The following is a 20,604-nucleotide window of genomic DNA, read 5'->3' on the forward strand; positions in this document are numbered from 1 at the left end:
TCCAGCTCCGCTTTCATCTCTCACAAGATAGAAAAATGAATGTTAAAATGTAAAATGTAAATTGTTTATGGCGGAAAAGAGCAACTGCTGAGTTTCTTGCCAGCTTCTTCTCGGTAGAATCTGCCTTCCGAACCGGTGTTAGAGTACACAGACAGACTTGACGTTTCAAAAGTGCTTATATTAGGCCTACATATACTTAAACAGTTGAAGTTTTCCAAGATGATGTATTTATTTCTGTTGCCACTACAACAGAATATACTAAAAAAACAGAATAAAATAAATACTATAGGGGGCTTCCATACAACAGACAAGATTTTTCTGCCACTTTCATGGTACGGAAGCCAACATTTCGTTAACCTAGTGGATTCTCGCTTCGAGAAATAACTATTTTTATAAGCAAAATTTTGTTTTACTGCAGTATCCATATATATATTGAAATTTTCGTAAGGATCTCTCAATATTTTAATAATAAATTTTAGCCTAGGTGTTTCCTGATTATAATGTATCTTTTAATTGGTATATGAAGTGGTCAAAACGGTCCTGTAGTTTCGGAGACCATTGTACAAACATACAAAAAAAATATACTGTACTAGCTATTGGAAAACCTCCTTAATGTTCCTTTTTTTCTGTTTTTTTAGTATTTCTTTGAGGCAGCCTGGTGAGACGTACAGACAGGCTGTCTGTGTGTGTTAGTTGTGTCTTCGTTAGGGTCCCTTTTTACCCTTTCGGCATGGATCTTTAAAAAACGAATTCTGAACTAAATGAATATGCTATTGTCAGCGCTCGTTTTACGTGCAATCTACTATACTCTAAGGCGAACGATATCGAATCGCATAATGTTATGGAAAATCAGCGCACACCGATAAATTAAATGTGTATAGATAAGGAAAGGCACTACCAAAAGCGACCAAAAAAAACCGCATGGAGACCGTATTAGATTGCAATCATTGATACACTAATGAGTGCAATACGCACGAGTACAAATATTCGGTTTGATTGATACACGATTTAAGACTTTATATGTATTTAATTAGAGTTTCTTTTAGGTAGATGGATCTAAGCGAAGTGGTCTACCTTGGGACAGTTACATTTTGTTTCTAAGGGCGTATGTGCTAACGGTGTTCGGTTTTTGCTAGTCGGTTAGACAAGTTGAATTCATGTTTTGATTAGATATCTCATTTAGAAAGGAGAATGGGTCTTTAAGTGTCAACAAAATACGGCCATATTAACCCATTACAGGCCAACTACAGGGCACGGGTCTCCAATGAGAATGGGTTAAGGCCGTCCACCACGCTGGCCCAGTGCGGATTGGTGGACTCCACACACCTTTGAGAAAATTATAGAGAACTTTCAGGCATGCAGGTTTGCTGACTATGTTAAGTAAGAGTTCTCGATAATGTTCTCAAAGGTGTGTGGTGTCCACCAATCCGCTCTGGGCCAGCGTGGTGGACTACGTCTTTAGCCCCTTCTCATTGTAGGAGAAGACCCGTGCTCTGTAGTCTTCTGTAGGGGGCGGGTAATGATGATGATGAGGAATATTTCTTTGTGTTTAAAAGCGCTTATGTTATGTATAAGTTAACATTAAGATAAGAAACTTTTTAGTATCAAAATGTATTTCTTTATTACAACCGAAAGTTGCTATTACTAACCCATTGCCGGCCCACTACAAGTGGCATACCGATTTTATCAAACATAGCTAAGAACACTCTAGTCTTAATTACCTTTTAAACAAAAAAAAACAACATTAAAATCGGTCGATCGGTTCAGGAACTACGTTGCCACAGACACACATACACTCATAGACACGTCAAACTTCTCGCTCTCATCTCTCACAAAACAGAACAATTCTAAAGATTGTTAAAGTATAAAATGATGTTGAGAGCAATGGCCTCAGAGTGAGAAGGGTCTAGGCTGTAGTTCACCAAGCTGGCCAAGTGCGGATTGTTAGACTTCACAAGCCCATGAACGTTATGTAAAACTCTCAGATTCCTCGCGATGTTTTCATATTTTAATTGCTTAGAAATTTAAAACTCACTTAACTCCGAAAGGTTATAGGTGCTATTGGTCTAACTTGGTCCTCCCGAAATTGACAGCGAAGCTTTAACTACATGGCTATCACCGCTCGAACCATTAGACAATAGGTACAAATGCTAACTAATGTTATAAATGCGCAAGTGTTTGTGTTTGTCTGCCCTTTTTTGACGCCCTAACTAAGCAACCAATCATCTTGATTTTTGGCAAAGAGAGAGAGAGAGAGACGGAGAGTAGACTACTTTTTATTCCAAGAAAAAAAACGGGTTTTCCCTTCTGTAGGTATTATTATTTGTGCGTGCAATAAAGATTACAAACAAACAAATAGTTGCAACGAGATTTGTGATAACAACCAAAATCAACGAGGACAACAGCTAGTCCTACCATACAACCATATTCCGTACATACTTTACAAGCTTTATTTTTTATAGATTTTTGGCAAAGAGTTAGTCGAAAGGACAAAGAGTAGACTAATTGTAATTCCACGAAAACAAACAGGTTTTTCCTTCTTTATTATTATTTGTGTGTGCAATAAAGATTTCAAACAAACAAATAGTTGCCACGGGATTGTAATAACAACCAAAATCAACGCTGGCAAAGAACGCGGGAAACAGCTGGTCATACCATAAACCATATTCCGTACATACTTTACAAGCTTTATTAGCACGCCTACCTCAATACACGCATGATAAGTGTAAAACGTTTTGCATATTTGTTAAAACGTTTGCCGCATTTAAACTCTGCATTATAGATAATACTAGGCTTACTAAAAATGCCAAGGCTGTGCGGCGGCAGTGCTTTGCGATAATTGAACTATTCCAAAAGATACTTTAATATTGACTATCAAGTAACGCTGTTTAGGAGTTGCCTTAGAGTCTGTTGTGAAAAATGCTGAGGCATGTGCGCAGTGGCGTGCATAGAGGGTATGCACAGGGTATGCAGATGATATAAAATGAAGAAAATTTCCAGTGCGAGTTATAAGATCTAAAGGCTAGGCTTTTTTTAAACTCTTCAAATGCCTATCCTTAATTTTTTATAACGCGTACTACTTGGTGTTTTATTCATTTTATATCATCTGTATACCCTGTGCATACCCTCTATGCACGCCACTGCATGTGACCTTATGGAAAGATCATACAATAGAAAATGATAACATTTACAATGGATTATTGTTTAATATGACTGTAGGGCTAAGGCCAAGGGGATTGGTGGACTCACAGAGTCCACCAATCCCCTTGGCCTTAGTCCACTACGCCAGCGTGGTGGACTAAGGCCAAGGGGAAAGAAGGGGTTAACTCTTATCGTTGTGGGAGTAGACAAGTGCACTGTAGTAGGCCGGTAATGGGCTGATAAGACGATTATTGTACTGTACTGTTGTGCGTACGACTTAACTATTATACATACGCCACAGGGTACATTGCCATTGCAAAGATCTGTTTAGTGTGGAGTATAAGGATTGAAGAAATTATAAATTACACCAAGCAGATTCTCCTGCTTTTCGCGGAGTATAGCAAATTAAGCTTTATTTTCATAATATATCATGGAATTCCTCAAAGTAGGCGTTACTTTGAGGAATTACAAGATATATTATGAAAATAAAGCTTAATTTGCTAAATGCTACAATCCAATGCTGACTCACACTTCAGTAAAACTGCCTTATTATGGATCAAGTGGCCCAGTACTATGTCGGAGCATTATTTACCTCCTCTCCCCGTCGAAGGGAAGGCAGCTAATCTTACACACTCAGTAAATAATTAAAAAACGCGATTATTATTCTAATTTGCACGCCGTTATTAATTATTTACAGGTATTAAGCGATTAAAATAACGATTTTAATCAGCGTTTATTACTACAGAAACAATCGAAAGATTTGTTTAGTTACGTATTTGCTAATTAAGTTTATTTCTTAAAATACATAGTTATGTACACGCAATACAAATAAATAAAAAAAACCCCATGTCAAATAAATAAACATTATTTTAATATTAACCGAGATGGTTAAGGAAGAAATATATATATTGTCGGAGTTTGTAACATCCGCCATATTGGATTTGTTGTGACGTCATATCTATATCAACAGCATAGATTTTGCTATAAAGCCTCAGGACAGGTGTCCAGTTTACCTGTATAAAAAGCAGCCTACGTTTAAACCTAAGGTTTCATGGTAAAAGTTGCCTGAATCAACTGGGCTGTGTATACAAATAAAAGGTGACTGAATGAATGATGTATAATCTAAGCTACTGGCTAGCTCAAACTACTGGACAGAGTGGCTTCAAACTTGCAATAAAATTAAAAAAGAAAAAAACGTTGATGCATTTTTTTCCTGGTCACTGGGAGAGATTGCGCCCATGCCCCCAAATTGTACCAAATTTTCTCCGACCTATTGTAATTTGCATTTTGTATGATTTTCACTTCGGTGTACAATCATAGTATTCATGCACTCATTCATTCTTTCATTCATTTATTTCAAGTGAGCTCAATTTATTAGGACTCTTGAAACGTCAAGTCTGTTTCTTATTTTTTGTGACTCTACCACCGATTCAGAAGTCAGACTCTACCCAAAAAAAGCCGGCAAGAAACTGAGATTATATAGCAGAAAGGATTTTTAGTAATTCACTTACTAAGGGTGTAATATAGGGGTTGAAATTTGTATGAGAATCGAAATCATGCGGCTGACGAAAGCTATTTTTATAAATTTAATACTATATTTTTATATTCCCTGATCCCCTGACAAGGTATAAAGTTAACGTGCCCACCTGCTAAATTACTGGAAAATGAATAGGAGAAGTTCACCCCCATCTATAAATACACATATGTCATATAGATATTATTTCCACTTGTGCGCCAGTGCTGTGAGAGTTGATAAGGCTGTGGGAGAAGATTAATTCTTATCTTATATAAATTTATATTCTTTCCCCGGGGATATAATTGTCTCTTGCCCATGCTAGCCGTGCAGGAGACAAAAATTATACCCCCATACGATATAATTAACGTTTCCACTTGCTAAAGCACGGTAACTTGGAATATAATTGGATAAAATTATACCCCTCGATTATATCCCCTGACAGGGGATATAATCGAGGGGATATAATTAACGTTTCCACTTGCTAAAGCACGGTAACTTGGAATATAATTGGATATAATTGTCTAACTGGAGTAGAACACAAAAGGCGGCCTTATTGCTTAAAAGCGATCTCTACCAAGCAACCTTAGGATTAGGAGACAACCAGAGCGAGAACAAATAGGTGGTGTAAAATTATTATAAACCTACTAAGTCGAAGTCGCGGGCAACAGCTAGTATTAACATAATATAATGTTAATCTGTGCGTGGGTGTGGACAGATGTGAATTTAAATATTAATATTCAATTACTTTGTATACGTACAAAGTGGAAACCAGTCTCCAATCTTCATCAAGAAACCTCGACAAATTTAATAATTGATGTTTTTAGCTTTCGCGCACAAAATACCACTGGTTGATATTTATACAATTTGCCCCAGGGCTAAGTGACCGCCAGGCGTTTATTGAATTTTGCACAAAATTATTGACAAACTAGCTCTGCCTTGCGGTTTCACCCGCGTTAACTTTGGGACGCAGCGTATCGTACCAATAAATGGGCTACCGGCAGTCCGCGTGTGTACAGTCTAAGAGTAAGTCAATTTGTATTACAATAAATCCTAAAATCCCAAAAGTGCTTATAAAGTAGGCCTACTTGAAATAAATGAATTTGAATTTGAATTTGAATTTAAAAAATATTATAAATGCCAAAGTGTGTTTTTGTGTGTGTGTGTCTCACGACGTTACTAAGAAACCAAATAACTTGATTTTGGCTTGGAGTTAGTTGAAATGACGGAGAATAACATAGGCTATTTTGGAACCTAGACAACAAATGGTTCAACAAATATTTAGGTTTAAAGACATTTATTCCCATAATAAGACCTAAGTCACTTACATAGGCAACTTAATTTTCTATATTAAAATAAAATTTGTTTATTATTTTATATTCATTTATATCATTTTCCTTATTTTCTATTTATAAATTAGCTACTTGAATGTAGGTTTATAATAATTTTACACCACCTGTCCTTTGTCGTTCATGTTGACCTAATCCTGGCGAAAATCGCTACTAAGCGATAAGGCCGCCTTTTGTATTCAACTTCCATCTTTGTATTTGTATTATTCATTTATTTCCCTAACTTCAGTGGCGTGCAATGAGGGTATGCACAGGGTATGCAGATGATATAAAATGAAGAAAACTTCCAGTACGAGTCATAAATAAGGGTAGGATTTTTATAACTCTTACAATGCCTATCCTTAAGTTTTTTATAAGTCTTACTCGAGATTTTTTTCATTTAATTAATAATAATAATAAAAATTTACTTTACTGCCATACACTATTGTTAATACAAGATTAATAACTAAAAGATTATCAATTAATATTAACAATATGGCAAATGGCATTTTATATCATCTGCATACCCTGTGCATACCCTCATTGCACGCCACTGCCCAACTTCATAGTGGTGTACAAATAAAGACTTAAATAAATAATAATAATAAAAAAAACGTAATATACGCGGACAAAGAAAGCGGCCAACAGCTAGTTAAATTATAAATCAAATAAACAATCTGCCGACATTATATTAGTATAAAGTGCGAATAGATTTAGTTTATTGCAGTTTATTGGAGCGCACGTGCCCATTGGTCACGCGTCACGGTTATCGAATGACGTAACGTCATACCCTTTTATGTTACATTTATTAAAAAAATTTAAGTAAGTATTTTTACGCAAATCATAAGTAATTACTGGTTATAATCTATTTTTTATTACTTGTCTTATTATGAAAACAATCCTTTAATTACTTTTTACAGTAACATTATTTTTTAAAGTATTAAATCGCAATAAAAATAAACATTTATAAAAAAACACACACACTACATTTATATATATTACAACAATACACACATTGCCATCTAGCCCCAAAGTAAGCGTAACTTGAGTTGTGGGTACTAAGATCACTGATTAATATTTTTATGAATAATAAACATAAACCCTTATATACTTATAAACATTCAGACACTGAAAAAAAAACATTTCTAGCTCATAACACAAACATTTTCCAGTAGTGGGAATCGAACCCACGGACTCAGAAAGCAAGGTCGCTGCAAACTGCGCCAATCGGCTGTCCTAGAAAAACTCTTTTTCAATACATTTCATAATGTGAGGCTCCGATTTAACTGGGCTGTCTACCAAATTTTTAAACCAAAGTCTGTAATTATATTTCATCAGCAAAAACCTCGCAGATGTCTCTTCCATTATTTCCTTGTAATAAACTAAATAAATGAATGACCCGGTATCCTCGAGCCGCGACCTCAGGGCTTCACCACCATTGTTCTTGATTGATGACTTGTATCATTCTGTCCGAGAGCGTACAATATGTCAATAACACATCGTTTATGTAGGTATACCAATCTTCGCGTGTCGTTAATAAAACCTTCGGTATTTTGCCCTAATGACCGTCGCGTCAGTACATAATGACGCGACGGTCTATAGATTAGAGTGCATGCAGTAAACAGCTGTTATAACTATTTTCCTTACAAATGAGGCGGTATTGAGACATCTGCCGTAAATGATTGTAAACACACTGCAATTATTTTATAGAAAATATCATATGAATAAAGCAAAACACCGTGACTATGCCATAATTATTATTGCCAATATAAAGGGGGTTTTCCAATGATTTTAATCATACTTGTGGTTTAACTAAAAAATAAAAAGCGTGTGTGTACTTATGCACACGCGTAAGAAGTTATACTTCTTTGGCGTAACAAGATAAAAATGTTTTCAAAAATTTTATCTTTCGCCTATTTACGTAGACGTACCTACTTGTAGAAAAAACGACAACAGAAAAAAGGTGTTTAATACTTAGCAAGTTTTATTATAAACGCATTATCTAATTATCTCATTACCAGACTCATTAAATTTTGAGATTTTTTTTATACACTTTATTTAACAGGAAAAAAAAACAATGGACACAACAAAAATAAACTTAAAAAGATTTATGTACAATTGAATCAAATAAATCACCAGAATGAGCCGGCAGACTTTGACAATTGACTTCAGACTGTCGGTTTTTTGAGACGGTGTGCGCATCGTAAAAATTTACTCTCATCATTTTTCCCTAACGCGCCAAAAGAAGTATAACTTCAATTATGTCACTGTTCTCATGTTTTGATGATATGCTGACTAGTGTTTCAGAACCAGAAAACGGGGAAACTTAATGTGGTGAAAATTATTAATGTGCTATACTCAGCGAAAAGCAGGAGAATCTGATAATGAAATGATAGTTTCTTCAATCTTTATACTCCACACCAAACAGATCTTCGGCAATGTACCCTCTACGCACCTTTCTTGACAGATGTTGACTTTCAGATGTTGACATTACAATTTTCATTGTAAAGTCAACATCTCCTGAGGATGCTCCTGTTTCGGAGCGAAAGGGGCGCATAAGTTCGTGCGTATTCCACAAAGTAAGCCTGCTTTTATCCGAAACTCAATATTGTCTGATAAATCTCTTTGTAATAAGTAGAGTTGTTCGTGTGGTAACAGAGCTAGTCCGAGTAAGTACTACCACCTTCTTAAGATTTTGGATGAGATTGATTACTAATTTTGGGCGTTAATCTAAAATCATGACTCGTATTTATATATTACTTATTTTTAAGATTTCACGTTCATTTTTCTTTTACTCCATTTTATATTCAGGCGCCCCTTTTAGAGGCTCATTGATCTAAAATTTAGATATTTCGGGAATCGTTATTCTAGTTAAATGTACCGTAGCTTAGCGTAATAAAACATCCGTCTCGTAAATCCATTGTACCGTGTCTGTATTCCATGTAATTACATGAAGTAACCCGCTGGTAGAGGCTCAAATTGGCCAATTACGCTCAAAGGGCGCTCAGAGCGACAAGTACTAGCTATAACAATATCACGACCTTTACACATTTGTTGACATGTCACACTGATATAGTCTTAACGACGATCTTGGAGAAGTTAACGGGGGATTATTTATTTATTTATCTGCTAGCGGATGCCAGCAATTTCGTCTGCGTAGTATCTTTGATATCCCATGAGATTTTTGAAATACCTATGCTCGCGACGCCTATGCCCGTTTCTAGATTAATAGTATTAAATAATAATAATACAAAAATTTTAAAAGTTTAAGTAAAACTTCTTTAGGTGCTACTAGGGCGTAACTTAGATTTTTTTCTAGCGGAAGTAACGCTTACGTCACACGTTTTTCTAGTTTCCGCTTTTTAAAAATAATAAATTTGATTGGTCGATGGTACATATCATTTACTCGATTATACACGCTTCTTGACTTATACGCCAGCTAGTGGCAAACATCATAATCAATTAGGATTATTTATTTCCAATATTTTAAAACGGATCAATTGTGCAAAGTGAATAAAAACTCAACAGTTTAAAAAAAAATTAAATTGCAAAGTTTCTTTGAAAATCTCTAAATATTATTAATGGTTTTTTTTATGGGTATTTTGTATATCAAATTAAATAGCGGAGTCCGAGGAACATTTTACTCTTTCATCAATAAATAATAATAAAAGTTTTACTTCAATCGCGCGTAAAGGTAACACGCACATACTTTTTTTATTAGAGGCATATATCAGCTTTTATATAGGGACAATACAAAGAAATCTACAATTAAATATACACTTTAAAACTTAATCTAAATGAAATAGTTAATAAACCTATTTCAGATGTCATAGGATCTTAGTTTATTTTCTGTTCCAGTCTCGATTAACAGATAGCCAATGGTCTGAGATAGGACTCGGCATACCTTCACAGACAACCTTGAGTATTATACTGGTAGAGTTCTTCAATCTTTATACTCCACTCCTAATCCTTTCCCAAAAGGATACTACACGGGCTCTAGCAATACAATAATAGTCAAGCACTCCCGATTCGGCGAACATTGTCGAAGCGCTGCAAAACCGCGGTAGGCCCATGAGTATTCGGAAAGCATTATATATAGCAGTATAGCACTTTTAAGGCAGAAAGTGATAACCAATACAAACTTTACTAAGTAATATATTATACAATCTTAGCATATCTGCCTTCCGAACCGGTGGTAGAGTAACTACAATCAGACATACTTGACGTTTTAAAAGTGCTTATAAACTAGACCTACTTGAAATAAATGAATTGTGAATGTTTAAAAGATAAATGACAGCACAGAAATGAATTAAATAAAGATTACTGCAAATATAGTGTGACAAGATTTGGCAGGTGAAAAATGTTTCAGAGTGGACGGAGAATTAATGTGATAATAATAGCTATAACCCGCCAAACCACTTTGTAGCAGCGTGGTGGGTCATTTATCATTTAAAGGAGGTAGGGATCTCCTTTGAGAAAGGAACCATTTTCCAGTAGTTCGACATTAATAGGTTGAGGTTAATGAAGATAATTTATGAATTAATTATTATCAATTTAATTTACCGAATGAAAATAAACATTTCTATTACTCTCAGTTGTTACAATTAATGATTTTATTTGTATTTCTATATAGTTTAGTAGGTAGGTAAACAGTTATCGATTGTATTTGATACCGAATGTTACACTTTCGTCTATTCGATTAACGTGTTTATGAAATGGCCGCGAATTAAAAATGGCGTCCCGCATCGTACCGTGACGAAATTGGCAATGGACACGTGCTGCGCTGTTCGATATTTTACACCTTCTTTTTCTTACTTATTTATTTTGTAGCTATTTTTGAAACCGCTTTTACATGCTATACTAATTCCAATATAATAAATCCACACACCTCAGTTCTTTTTTACTGAACCTACTGGTAACATAGGCAATGTATATCTTCTGGGAAGAGTATAACGGGTTCCCCGGACGTCCAATAAATCCAACGAGAGGGACATGCCGTGGTGGTTTTTAGTTCGGGTAAACGAGTCCCACATAACCTCTGTCCCGCCCAAAAGGACAGAGGTAGCCATAAAGCTTTTCCACCACGACAAAAAAAAAAAAAAAAGGCAATGTATATCTGTCGTTTAGTTTGTTTTAGCTTAACTCCTATTTGTTTTGGCTAATTCCCTGCTAACCCGTTTTATGAAGCAGAATATGTACTTTATTAATTAGAGTAGCCTATTAAAAATTTTCTGAATGCAGAAATAAAGTTATAATTTTTTGTCACTGGTGTACTCAGTAAACTTCAATAGTTTTTTATATTTATTTTATTCCAATACAAGTTAGCACTTGACTGCAATTTCAACTGGTGGTAAGTGATAATGCAGTCTAAGATGGTAGCGGGCTAACCTGTTAGGGAGTATGGTAGTCATACCCCTAATCTGTTTAAACGCGACATCGCACCGGAACACTAAATCGCTTAGCGGCACGTCTTTGTCGGTACGGTAACTAACTAGCCACAGCCAAAGCCTTCCCACCAGACCAGACCAGAGAAAATTCTGAATTTATAAATTCCCAAATGGACCCTGCCGGGAATCGAACCCGGCACCTCCTACTTAAATTCACAGCGCTCACCGTTGCGCCAGGAAGATCGTCGGAATCGAATCGAAGATCGCTTAGAGTTACAATGTTCACCATATCAACCCATTGCCGGCCCTTACAGGGCATTGGTCACCTTCCACGATGAGAAGGCCGTAATCTACAGACAAGTTTTATAGTTTTTTGATCATGTAACGTAGAACTATAAGCAAAGGAATTAAATTATACTTCCTAACAAACATACATTTAAGAATTGGATAGAAGCAGGCGTTACTTTGCGGAAATCCATGATATATTATGAAAATAAAGCTTAATTTGATACTCCGTGAAAAGCAGGAGAATCTGCATGGTGTAATTTATAATTTCTTCAATCCTTTTACTCCACACTAAACAGATCTTCGCCAATGTACTATCTACGCACGTTTCGCTCCGAGACCGGAGCATCCTCAGGAGATGTTGACTTTACAATGAATAATTGTTAAGTCAAATTGACTTAATTACACCATACAGATTCTCCTGCTATTCGGAGTATAGCAAATTAAGCTTAATTTTCATAATTGTAGGACGTGTTCCCCGCATGCGCTGCGAAAACTCGCCCTATAAAAGAAAACATAAAAATATTATAAATGCTAGCGATAACTACATTCGTAAATTAAACACTAAAGCTACGAGAGTTCCAAATAGGCCACATTGTAATGGAATTGTAAATCAATAAATAAGTAATTGAATAAATTATGGATTATCAGAAGTCGCAACACCCAAAGCGCACCCTTAAAGTTCAAGACCTCGAATTGAGATAATCTGTCAGTGGAGAAACAAACCCCTGATAGCATTACTTGAATATCAAACAAGGCTTTGTTTGCATTAACTATTAGCGAGGGAGTCCCGCATACATGATACAACATAATATATGGGAAACTTAAAGTTGCGTAACTTGAAGGGATGAAATGATGACACGAGGCGACACTTTGTAGAACGTGTTTCTTTCGGCTTGCATGCCCTATGAAGTTCTGTTTATAGGCTATTGTTTCCCACTTAACATCAGCTTCATACTCATTATCACCAAACTCTGCAGCCCTGGGTGCAGTGGCGTGCATAGAGGGTATGCACAGGGTATGCAGATGGTATAAAATGAAGAAAATCTTCAGTAAGAGTTATAAAAAACTTAATGATAGGCATTGTAAGAGTTATAAAAAGTACCCTTAAATATTTTCTATATATTATAACTAGTACTGGAGATTTTCTTCATTTTGTATCATCTGCACAACTAAAACCCTGTGCACGCCACTGTGCACAGGGTTTTTGACCAGAGTATGCATAAAGAAGGAAGATGCCGAAGAAAAAAATAAAAAATACTCGCTATATAGGTGTTGTGTTGCGCCCATAATATTTGAAGAGTTATCTACATTTTTCAGGACCCTTCCAATAGCTCTTGAAAAAAAAATGGGAACACATCTGAGGACTGAGGTATGACATACCAAACAAAAAAACAATCATCTAAATCAGTGTATAAAAATATACAAAAATATACAGTCGAATTATTTTTTTAGGTCGGTTGAAAAGGGGACTCTCTTTGAGTTATTTTTTGTTTAAAGATTAAACAAATTATAAAATTCACTACACAGATTCTGCTGCTTTTTGTGGAGTTTAGCAAATAAAGCTTAATTTTCATAATATATCATAGAATTCCACGAAGTAACGCCTGCTTCTATCCGATACTCTTAAAGATTATTATTAAAATTTACAATTAAAAAATTAAAATAGTTTATTTCGGCAAGAAACAAAGTGGTATTCTTTCTTCTTCTTCTTCTTTTTAACCATCTTAAAAAAGGAGGTTCTCAATTCGTCGGAATATTTTTTTTTAAAAGTAGGATGTGTCAGATCTAGTATCCACTAGCGATAGTGACTCCGCGAGCTTTTGAAGTTTGTAGTTTATAAGTACTCAGTTGTATAGACGGCATCGTGAATGAATGGAGAAACGAGGGCTGGCGGCGTGCCAGGTGCAACAAGTGGCCTTCAGAGGTCATCTGCCGCTCCGGGTCAAGTTCACGTTATGTCATTGATGGAACTTTGTGGAACTTTACCGGCGGGAGTTCTATATTTGTTGGCACTGAACACACGTCGTTTTATAGTCAAACATCGACATCTACAGCAGCTATCGGTGGTAGAGTCACTACAAACATACATACATGACGTTTAAGAAGTGCTTATAAAGTAGGCCTACTTGAAATAAATGAATTTTTCATTTTGAATTTTTTGAACTACAGTCCCGATGTGCAGTAATTTTAAGCAATGTTTTAAAATAATAATAAATAAATAAATAAAACATTTATGCATTAATTTCTGCATTTAGAAATGTGGAAGCTGCGTATCAAATTAAGTAACTAAGTCGTTGTATAATATTCTGCTCCGGAAAACAACGGCAATCGAATAAGCCAAAACAGACAGTAGTTTGTTAAACAAACAAAAACTAAAAACTCGACTGCGACAATATTATATGTTATCTTTATTAAATTAATCGAAGAACTGAAAAGATAGGAACAAGATTTTAATTAGAATTTTTTATTTTGGTTTTGAAGTATCTTAGTTGACAGTGTTCACAAACAATGTCGTGCGGCTTAGTTTTTTTTGGATTTCATCGAAATATAGACAAACCCGTACATCCAGCAGAAATAAGTCAGTTTATTTCAAAATCAAAATATCTAAATTTATTTATTCATGTCTATCACAGGCACTTATGAAGCGTTCATACATATATGTTTACATAATTGTAAGGGGATGGTGATATCTTCGTTCGCCAACCTAAAGCTAAGAGGGTTCCAAACGCGCCCTAGTCTATGAAGGGCCCTCAACAAACTTAGCCGGGTAATTCTTTTTTGTTATCACCATCTCTCAGTAAATTAATATTAAGCTACGAAGTTAGAGCAATTCACAACCAAGCTTTTTTATAGTTTACATTTAACTTAACATTATAAATGGGATTTTCCGTAAGCTTACGTTTTATATAAACTTTGAACTTATTGAGTGACATCTCAAAGATTTCATTCGGTACTTTGTTATGAAATAACATTCAAATTGCTCTTGAATGATGTAGCAATTTTATGTAGACTAGTAAACTGCAAGACGAGTGTATTTTTGCTTCTAATATTTTTATTGTTACAGTCCATTTATAAATTTGATGATGATTGTTACGGTTGTTCACGTCTACACGCCAACAGAAACCCGAAAACGTCTGTTCTTTAGCCTGCGTGCGTGATATTATTATCCCGGGGCGGAGACAACGGCCAGATAATCCCAGTTTCATAACGCGATGATCCCTCATCCGCCTCTACGCCTAGACCGGGCCTCTGTAATCCCACCGTCGCAGTTCCAAACAGATTATCATTTATAAGCTTCTGTTCAGCGACTTCAAAAACGCTTCTCGTTTATTAATTCGACGCCATGTTTATGAAGCGGTGATAGCTCAGTGGCAGTGGCATAGAGGGTATGCAGATACTCAATGGTAGGCTATCTATAACTCTTACATTGCCTATTCTTAAAATTTTTATAACTCTTACTGGAGATTTACTTAATTTTTATAACTCTTACTAGAATTTTACTTCATTTTATATCATCTGCATACCCTGTGCATACCCTCTATGCACGCCACTGCCCAGTGAGTAGCTCGACTTAACTTTCCGGGGGCCGAGTTGGAATCCAAGCACCTGTAACTTTTCAAAGTTATGTGCGTTTTAAGTAATTAAAATATCACTTGCTTAAGCTTACCAAGCAAATTTACATTGACATTTATAATATTAGTAGGGATAGGGATAGGGATAGGGAAGTAGGGATAACTAAATCAGTTTTTTCAACATCGTGAGGAAACCTGCATGCGTGAAAGTTCTCCATAATGTTCTCAAAGGTGTGAGGAGTCCTCCAATCCGCACATAGCTAGCGTGGTGGACTACGGCCTTAAATGTATAGATGCTTTTGACGATCTCCCAGGCGCAGCGGTCATAGTGAAAGAAGTGAAAGGTCCTGAGTACGATTGGCGTAGTAGGCAGCGACCCTGCTTTCTGAGGCCAAGGCCGTGGGTTCGATTTCCACAACTGGGAAATGTTTGTGTGATGAACATGAATGTCCTTCGGTGTCTGGGTGTTTGTCTGTATTTTATAAGCATTTATGTATATTATTCATAAAAATATTCGTCATCTTAGTACCTATAACACAAGCTACGCTTAATTTGGGGCTAGATGGCGATGTGTGTCTTGTCATAGTCATCATCATCATCATCATCTCAACCAATTGACGTCCACTGCTGGACATAGGTCTTTTGTAGGGAGTTCCACAATGCACGGTCCTGGGCCGCTTGCCTCCAACGGCTCCCAGCTACTCGCCTGATGTCATCTGTCCACCTCGTTTGGGGCCGACCTACGCTGCGTTTACCGGTGCGGGGTCGCCATTCCAGCACCTTAAGACCCCAACGTCCATCGGTTCTCCGAGCTATGTGCCCCGCCCATTGCCACTTCAGCTTCGCAACTCGCTGAGCTATGTCGGTAACTCTAGTTCTTCTACGGATCTCCTCATTTCTGATTTGATCACGTAGAGATACTCCTAACATAGCTCTCTCCATCGCCCGCTGAGTGACTCTGAGCCTTCTTATGAGGCCCATAGTATACTTAATTATTTATGATTTCTGAATTTCCTCTGGTCTGATCGGGAGGCTTCGGCCGAGGCTTATTACTATCCTACCGACAAAGACATGCCATCAAGCAATATAGCGCTGTGGGATAATGCCGCGTAGAAAACGATTATATGTACCTATAGGTTTAATTACACTTAATTTCTGTTAGTAACGACCCGAGGCGAGCCTGTATTATACCTACTTAGGTGCATATTCACTGTGTGTTTTTTTTCTCGCGTGTTTACAGTAGAACTTCTTTTACTATTTTTCATTACTGCTATGAAAATGAGTAGTATAAGAGTTTTTTGTGACAGAGCTCGTCCTGGGAAGTATACACCATGTTTATTTCTGCCGCCAATCAGCATTATTGCTATTGTGTTCTGGTTTGAAGGGCGTGGGTGCCGTTGTGATTACATACACATGAGTCTTGACACCTAGTGTATGGACACAGAGCGGCATTTAGCAGGGCGTTTTACCTTGGTTGATCTGCGAAGTGTTTCTCAATGTTTACTGTATACTTCTTACCGTTTCTTTTCCTGTATACGTGCAATAAAGTGTTTCTTCTTTTCTATACATAGGCGATTGTTCTCCATTTACAATCAGGATTGCCATCTGCTTAATCCGTAAAGTATTACTTAAAAAAACTACATTGATCGTCCCCTGAGAAACAATTTCAATAGAAAGAAAGAAAGAAATTTTATTTGGATATACACCCACTAGAATTAAAATACAACTTTATAGTCTACACAACAATTATAGGAACGGTGTGATCCCAAAATGGTCTTCACTCAGCATTTTTGCAGTGCCTGTTAAAGACACAGCGCTGATCTTCCGTGAAGCCAGACGTGACGTTTGGACGGTAGGCACTGACAGAGCGACGCTTGAAAACGATGGATAAAATAATATAATTTAAAATATATTATATAATTAAAAAAAAAAAAGAAAAATGTGAAATAATAAATAAAAATAATATAAAAGATTTGTATACATATAATAATATTTTGTTACAATCAAACGGATAAAAAAAAATAGCAATAGCAGTTTTGGCTAATCAAAAATTTTTTTAGAACTTCTCTTTTTCGTTAAAAAAACCCTGCGAGAACATTGCGTAAGTTGTTTTATAAAAGCATAGCTGTAACACGCCCGCAATAAAACCGCATTCCCTCAGAGAATATCAACTAACTTTATCTTCCATCCGCAATCCGCGAGCGCGCATTTTAAACCGCACCGTGGTGCATCTGACTGGCTTTAAAACGCGGAATAGTCCAAGAGCTAATGTTGCAAAATTTTGATTGTCGTAACCTCATTGACATCAACAATGAACATTAAGTTTCATCTTCTTCTTTCTATGCCACAATGCACCATTTTCTGCGCCAATTGTAATGCGGGTAATTTTAATTGGAAAAAGCATACATTCAGTTTCATGTCCCACAGCTTGGCACATACTTCTCATAGGAGAGAAATATGTGTATAAACAGACATAATATATAAAGATAAAACGAACCACGCTGCAATGCTTTTTAGTGGGCTTTGTTACCATGTTCAATACCGGGGTCGATGACTTAACGTTCTCTTCTGGGCACAGAGGATACTAAAAGTCCAAATTTAAACTACCTAATCTTATCGTCATGTGCAAATGTCTCAAAGAAAAGCCTGATTCAAAATTTCTTAGTTGATGACCAATCCAGTTACGGAGTCAGATAATTGGCAGGACAACGTTGTATTATGAAAATTAAGCTTAATTTGCTTAACAACTTAATAATTATTCATTGTAAAGTCAACATCTCCTAAGGATGCTCCGGTTTCGGAGCGAAACGTGCGTAGAGGGTACATCGTCGAAGATCTGTTTGGTGTGTAGTATAAGGATTGAAGAAATTATAAATTACACCATACAGATTCTCCTGATGTTTTCGGAGTATAGCAAATTAAGTTTAATTTTCATAATATATTATGGATTTCCGCAAAGTAACGTCTGCTTGTATCCAATGGGACAACATTGCTTTATTTGCGAAAGAGATTTTCTCAAGAATTAAGATATCAAATGCAAAAAAGATTATTTAAATGCGACCGTGATGATGATGATGATATTGTTTTATGACGGACGTCTCTTCGCCTATATGACGTCTTGTTGACATCATAGTGCATGTGACCGAGTATCTGAACATCTGTGAAAACTATAGTCTCCTCACGCGTCGAGAGATGTGGCGAGACGCCAAAATATTGTTCTTCCTACCACAAATTAATAAAAGACCTTACTTGCCAGAAATAAGGTATGTTTTGTAGCAATTCGTTTCCAAACATGCTGTTGTTTACGAAATACAACTACCGAGTTTTGAGTATCAAATTCCAGTAGTTTGTGTAGCGGAAAAGTGCTCAAGCGCTTTTGAAGTGATATGTGAGAAGGTTAGCATTATTTACTTTCGTGATGTGTGTGAGAGTTGCAAACATTACAAGAGGAAATCAGTTCGAGTAGAAAGGAAACAAGTAATAAAAGAAAATATAAATAAACACGTTTATACAGATCAATCAGTTATGTGAAAAAAGGTATGGCAAAATTTGTGATATTAATCTATATATATATATAATGAAAATGGTCTTCGTTTGAGGCTCAATCACGCCTAAACCACTGATCGTATCGACATGAAACTACCACCATTCGATGCGAAATTTTTCCTAGATGGTTTATGGCTATCTATTTTTTGAATTCCAACATTCCTTCATTTTTTTATTGCTGTTTTACTTTTATGAACATTTATCCCGCTAATAAAAACAAAAGATAAGCATTTTCTCTTGATTCTTTTGTTTTCATGGATTTCAACAGAGTGTATTAAACGGATTATGGTTTTTTACATTCAGCTAAGAATCTACTCACGGTAGTGCAGAACGGCTGGACCAATTGGGCTTTTTTTTTTATCTTCAGAATTGTCAGGAGAAAGTATTGTATGTAAGAAAATTTTAAAAAAGCCCGATAAAAAGTTAAAAATTTCGATGATAATCGAAGAATTCCCATCTATATAGTCACTCACCACGAAATCTCGGGAACCATAAGACTTAGAAACGTGAAACTTGGTAGGAATTACTTTTGCTATGTAGAGGTCAGCTATGAATAGATTTTAAGAAATTCATTCCCCAAAGGGGATTGCGGGGGCGTTAACAATGAACAATTCCCGTTTTTATAGCTCCTATAGACTTCAAATTTGGTAGGAATCTTCTGTAAGAGGTGTAGAAATAGGCTATGAACGAATTTTACGATAGCTCACCCCACAGGGGGTTGCGGGGGTGGGTATTAACAATTAATATTTTTAATTTTCCAGCTAAAGCTCCTACAAGCTCCAAATTTTGTAGGAATTTTCTATAAGTGATGTAAAAATGATTTATGAACAAATTTTACGATATCCCACCCCAAAGAAGATTGCGGGGGCGTTAACAATGAAAATTTTCAATTTCCAAGCGATAGCTCCTATAGACTCCAAATTTAGTGAGAGTGTTCTATATGTAATATAAAAATGATCTTCGAGCGGATTTTACAATGAATCACCTCCAATAAGGTTCGCGGGGGTGGGTGTTAACAATAAAAAATTTCAATTTCGAAATATAGCTTCTAAAAATTCTAAATATGGTAGGAATCTTTTATTATTCACATAAAGAACATCTCAAAATTGATTTCAATAAAGTCTACTTCCGACAGGAATTGCGGGGGTGGGTGTTAAAATCTAAAATTTTTATTTCTAACCTGTAACTTCTACAGACTCCAAATTTGGTGGGGATCTTCGTGTATGTAGGGATATTCGTGTATTTCCTTACAACAATCGTCTTTTTGGCAGCGGAGAAAAAGTCATTGAGAGGTTTCAAAAACTTAACTTTACATGTAGCTATCCAATCAACGGACTAAGAATTTTACATTCATTTTACTTTTGCAGACTACATAACCGACGAATTCTTTTATTGCGGGATCGCGGAAATGTAATAGATTAAAATGAATGCATTTTCCAAGCACATGAGATGTGGAAAAGAAATTTAGTTACTTATTCCAATAGAATTCATAAAAAACATGCACAATTAATTTTCTATAAAAAATTGATGTCACGGAGAAAATTTTAGTTAACAGAAAATTCGTCGCACTTGAACCTAGACAGATTTCAACTTCACATATGAGACTTGCAATGACTTTAACTTAAACTTTCAATGCTCATTTCAAATTTTTTTCTTCATGTCAATTATTATTAATTTTTGGAAGAAAGGCACGGAAATGATTGCACATTGAAAGTTACAATGAATATTAGTGAGAAAAATCACCTTGATGAAAGATACAGGCTAAATCGATGGAATTTGGAATTTGAGTAAGTCTAAACAATATCGATGCTTACAGTTCTATCCGCGGG

The sequence above is a fragment of the Pararge aegeria genome, chromosome 9 (assembly GCF_905163445.1).
Source record: "Pararge aegeria chromosome 9, ilParAegt1.1, whole genome shotgun sequence".
Lineage (NCBI taxonomy): Eukaryota > Metazoa > Arthropoda > Insecta > Lepidoptera > Nymphalidae > Pararge > Pararge aegeria.